This window comes from Styela clava, chromosome 15 (genome assembly GCF_964204865.1).
Source record: "Styela clava chromosome 15, kaStyClav1.hap1.2, whole genome shotgun sequence".
NCBI lineage: Eukaryota > Metazoa > Chordata > Ascidiacea > Stolidobranchia > Styelidae > Styela > Styela clava.
The window spans coordinates 3,730,001-3,735,000 of record NC_135264.1 but is presented as its reverse complement, the minus strand read 5'-3'; the positions used below and the strand labels follow the sequence as shown (position 1 = coordinate 3,735,000).

The 5,000-nt window shown below is 56.7% G+C and overlaps 2 non-coding genes and 1 pseudogene across 2 annotated transcripts; all 3 read left to right on the top strand.

Moving 5' to 3' along the window:
* Positions 1-1,845: 1,845 nt before the first annotated feature.
* On the top strand, positions 1,846-3,654 carry LOC144413349 (small subunit ribosomal RNA). Its single transcript, XR_013469383.1, has one exon. It is a non-coding gene; the product is annotated as a small subunit ribosomal RNA (ribosomal RNA).
* Positions 3,655-3,952: 298 nt separating this feature from the next.
* LOC144413216 (5.8S ribosomal RNA) lies at positions 3,953-4,106 on the top strand. Its single transcript, XR_013469253.1, has one exon. It is a non-coding gene; the product is annotated as a 5.8S ribosomal RNA (ribosomal RNA).
* A 288-nt stretch (positions 4,107-4,394) lies between these two features.
* The window catches only part of LOC144413545 (large subunit ribosomal RNA), a 3,687-nt pseudogene continuing 3,081 nt past the window's right edge, over positions 4,395-5,000 (top strand).

The following is a 5,000-nucleotide window of genomic DNA, read 5'->3' as shown; positions in this document are numbered from 1 at the left end:
GAAGCCGAGCCGAAAAAAGTTAAAGTACAAACGTGCAAGCATACTAACCTAACCCTAGGTAAGGCATGTCAGAGCGAAAGACAGTAAACTCGAATGAGCCAAGAAAGAGCGGCGTACGGTGCGGGGCCGGTCGGAGCGCACCCTTTTCTCGGTGGCTGGCGGGCGAGAGAGTGCTGCGTCGCCGGCATCGGCGTCGAAAAAAGCCGAGCCAAAAAAAGTTAAAGTACAAACGCGATGCTAATGAGCGAGCCGTTGTCTCGACTAATATGTAGGGGGCGTTCGATCGAGCGTCTGGCTTGAGCGCTTGTCGGCCTAGCAGAACGGTCGCATTGTTATGCCCGGGTTTTAGGCACCGCTGCAGGCGGCCGGCAGAGCTCTTGTTTGTGCGAAACTGAATGGATCGAGCCCGAGAGAGGGCGAGCAAAGAAAAAACGCAAATCGCTCCGCCTGGCACTGCCGGCGAGAGCGTGGACGTCGCGGTAAGTACAAACGTGCAAGCATACTAACCTAACCCTAGGTAAGGCATGTCAGAGCGAAAGACAGTAAACTCGAATGAGCCAAGAAAGAGCGGCGTACGGTGCGGGGCCGGTCGGAGCGCACCCTTTTCTCGGTGGCTGGCGGGCGAGAGAGTGCTGCGTCGCCGGCATCGGCGTCGAAAGAAGCCGAGCCGAAAAAAGTTAAAGTACAAACGTGCAAGCATACTAACCTAACCCTAGGTAAGGCATGTCAGAGCGAAAGACAGTAAACTCGAATGAGCCAAGAAAGAGCGGCGTACGGTGCGGGGCCGGTCGGAGCGCACCCTTTTCTCGGTGGCTGGCGGGCGAGAGAGTGCTGCGTCGCCGGCATCGGCGTCGAAAGAAGCCGAGCCGAAAAAAGTTAAAGTACAAACGTGCAAGCATACTAACCTAACCCTAGGTAAGGCATGTCAGAGCGAAAGACAGTAAACTCGAATGAGCCAAGAAAGAGCGGCGTACGGTGCGGGGCCGGTCGGAGCGCACCCTTTTCTCGGTGGCTGGCGGGCGAGAGAGTGCTGCGTCGCCGGCATCGGCGTCGAAAGAAGCCGAGCCGAAAAAAGTTAAAGTACAAACGTGCAAGCATACTAACCTAACCCCAGGTAAGGCATGTCAGAGCGAAAGACAGTAAACTCGAATGAGCCAAGAAAGAGCGGCGTACGGTGCGGGGCCGGTCGGAGCGCACCCTTTTCTCGGTGGCTGGCGGGCGAGAGAGTGCTGCGTCGCCGGCATCGGCGTCGAAAGAAGCCGAGCCGAAAAAAGTTAAAGTACAAACGTGCAAGCATACTAACCTAACCCTAGGTAAGGCATGTCAGAGCGAAAGACAGTAAACTCGAATGAGCCAAGAAAGAGCGGCGTACGGTGCGGGGCCGGTCGGAGCGCACCCTTTTTTCGGTGGCTGGCGGGCGAGAGAGTGCTGCGTCGCCGGCATCGGCGTCGAAAAAAGCCGAGCCAAAAAAAGTTAAAGTACAAACGCGATGCTAATGAGCGAGCCGTTGTCTCGACTAATATGTAGGGGGCGTTCAATCGAGCGTCTGGCTTGAGCGCTTGTCGGCCTAGCAGAACGGTCGCATTGTTATGCCCGGGTTTTAGGCACCGCTGCAGGCGGCCGGCAGAGCTCTTGTTTGTGCGAAACTGAATGGATCGAGCCCGAGAGAGGGCGAGCAAAGAAAAAACGCAAATCGCTCCGCCTGGCACTGCCGGCGAGAGCGTGGACGTCGTGGCCAGCGACTGTCGAAGCTGAGTACGGCCGCAGGCGATCGCCTCGGTCTTAAACGAATGCGACGAGCACGCGCCGGGCGGCCCAGCAAGGGCCGAGCGCAGCTGTCGCAGCTATCTGGTTGATCCTGCCAGTAGTGATATGCTTGTCTCAAAGATTAAGCCATGCAGGTGCAAGTACGAGTTCTCGTAAAGCGAAACTGCGAATGGCTCATTAAATCAGTCTTGGTTTATTTGGTCTCGTAAGCGAAGTGGATAACTGTGGTAATTCTAGAGCTAATACATGCATTAAGCGCCGACTTCGGGAGGCGCGCTTTTATCAGATCAAAACCGACCGGGTTCGTCCTGTGACGTTTGATGACTCTGGATAACCACGCGGATCGTACGGTCTCTGCACCGACGACGTATCATTCAAGTGTCTGCCCTATCAACTGTCGAAGGTACGCTACGTGCCTACCTTTGTGATAACGGGTAACGGGGAATCAGGGTTCGATTCCGGAGAGGGAGCCTGAGAAACGGCTACCACATCCAAGGAAGGCAGCAGGCGCGCAAATTACCCATTCCCGACACGGGGAGGTAGTGACGAAAAATAACAATACAGGACTCTAACGAGGCCCTGTAATTGGAATGAGTACATCCTAAAACTCTTAACGAGTATCCATTGGAGGGCAAGTCTGGTGCCAGCAGCCGCGGTAATTCCAGCTCCAACAGTGTATGCTAAAGTTGTTGCGGTTGAAAAGCTCGTAGTTGGATTTTGGGCGAGCGCCGCCGGTCCGTCGCAAGGCGTGTCACTGGTTGCGTTCGCCTCACCTTCGGTTCTCCGTCGGTGCTCTTGACTGAGTGTCGGCGGTGGCCGATAAGTTTACTTTGAAAAAATTAGAGTGTTCAAAGCAGGCTGTTCGCCTGCATAGTGTTGCATGGAATAATGGAATAGGACCTCGGTTCTATTTTGTTGGTTTTCGGAGCACGAGGTAATGATTAAGAGGGACAGACGGGGGCGTCCGTACTCTGCCGTTAGAGGTGAAATTCTTGGATCGGCGGAAGACGAACTACTGCGAAAGCATTCGCCAAGAATGTTTTCTTTAATCAAGAGCGAAAGTCAGAGGTTCGAAGACGATCAGATACCGTCCTAGTTCTGACTATAAACGATGCCAACTAGCGATCGGGAGGCGTTACCATGACGACCTTTCCGGCAGCTTCCGGGAAACCAAAGTCTTTGGGTTCCGGGGGAAGTATGGTTGCAAAGCTGAAACTTAAAGGAATTGACGGAAGGGCACCACCAGGAGTGGAGCCTGCGGCTTAATTTGACTCAACACGGGGAAACTCACCCGGCCCGGACACAGGTAGGATTGACAGATTGAGAGCTCTTTCTTGATTCTGTGGGTGGTGGTGCATGGCCGTTCTTAGTTGGTGGAGCGATTTGTCTGGTTAATTCCGATAACGAACGAGACTCTGGCATGCTAAATAGTTACGCGACCTTCTCGGTCGGCGTCTAACTTCTTAGAGGGACTAGTGGCGTTAGCCTCACGAGATTGAGCAATAACAGGTCTGTGATGCCCTTAGATGTCCGGGGCCGCACGCGCGCTACACTGGGTGAAGCAGCGAGTGTCTAACCTAGGCCGAAAGGTCCGGGTAACCCGTTGAACCTCATTCGTGATTGGGATAGGGACTTGCAATTGTTTCCCTTGAACGAGGAATTCCCAGTAAGCGCAAGTCATCAACTTGCGTTGATTACGTCCCTGCCCTTTGTACACACCGCCCGTCGCTACTACCGATTGAATGGTTTAGTGAGATCCTTGGATCGGCCCCGTCGCGGCTGGCAACGGCCGCGTCGGCGTGTCGAGAAGACGATCAAACTTGATCATTTAGAGGAAGTAAAAGTCGTAACAAGGTTTCCGTAGGTGAACCTGCGGAAGGATCATTACCGAAAGTGGTGGTAGGCCCCGGCCGACCGCGCACTTAATTGTCTTTGGGTGCCGCCGAGAGGGCGGCCGTCAATCGGGGTTCCGCCCCGTGCGACACGCGTAACACGTTGGCATAGCAAGGCAGCCGAGTGCGATGGTGGCTTCTGGGCACCGCGCTCGATGTGCCGCCGGCCCAGCCCGGCGGTCGCTCGGCGCCGTTTGTTGGTGTTTTTGTGCAGTTGTTGTCGGTGGTGGTTTTGTGGTCGATCCCACAGTGTGACGTCCGCGCGCTTCGGCGCCGGGCGAAACGTCGAGGACGACTCTTAACGGTGGATCACTCGGCTCGCGAGTCGATGAAGGACGCAGCCAAGTGCGAGAAGTAATGTGAATTGCAGAACACATTGAACGTCGACCTTCTGAACGCGAATTGCGGTCTCGGGTCAATCCCGGGACCGCGTCTGCCTCAGGGTCGCGTTCGTCCTCACCCGAGGGCCGTCGCCTGGCCTCTGCGAAGACGGCCGGGCGTCGCCCCAAGTTGAAGCGGTCGCCGAGCTTTCTCGGCGCGACCGCGTGTCCCGTACACCGCCGGCCCCTCGACGTGTTCAACTACGTTCGAGGGGCGGGTCCAGGTCGGTCGGTCCGGTCACGAGATCAAGACCGACCGTGGGCCAAGGCGGCGACGGTACGCGCTCGGTCGGCGCCGGCGGCGACGACTTGCGATGCCAGCAGGCCGTGTAAGAAGCGGCCCGCTTGACACATGCGACCTGAGTTCAGGCGAGAGCACCCGCTGAATTTAAGCATATTATTAAGCGGAGGAAAAGAAACCAACAGGGATTCCCTGAGTAACGGCGAGTGAACCGGGAAGAGTCCAGCGTCGAATCTGCGCGCTTTTCGAGCGCGCCGAGTTGTGACGTACGGAAGTCCCAGTGCGGCTAACGGCGAGCGCCGGTGTCCTTCTGATCGAGGCCTCGTCCCACGGCGGGTGTTAGGCCCATAGGGGCGCTTGCCTTGGCCGCTTCGGGTCTTCTCGGAGTCGGGTTGTTTGGGAATGCAGCCCAAAGCGGGTGGTAAACTCCACCTAAGACTAAATACGGTCGCGAGACCGATAGCGGACAAGTACCGTGAGGGAAAGTTGAAAAGCACTTTGAAGAGAGAGTACGTGAAACCGTTGAGAGGCAAACGGGAGGGCCCGTCAGGTCGCCGGCTCGCTTTCAGTTGGGTGCGGGGGCGCGCCGTCTCGGTTCGCGGACGCTTAAGGCGCCGCTGCCGAGTCGGCTCGCGCACCGTCTCAGCGCACTAGCGACCGGCGCGGGTCACGACCGGTTTGCCGTCGGTCTAAGTCCCCGCGCGAAGGTGGCCTCCGCTC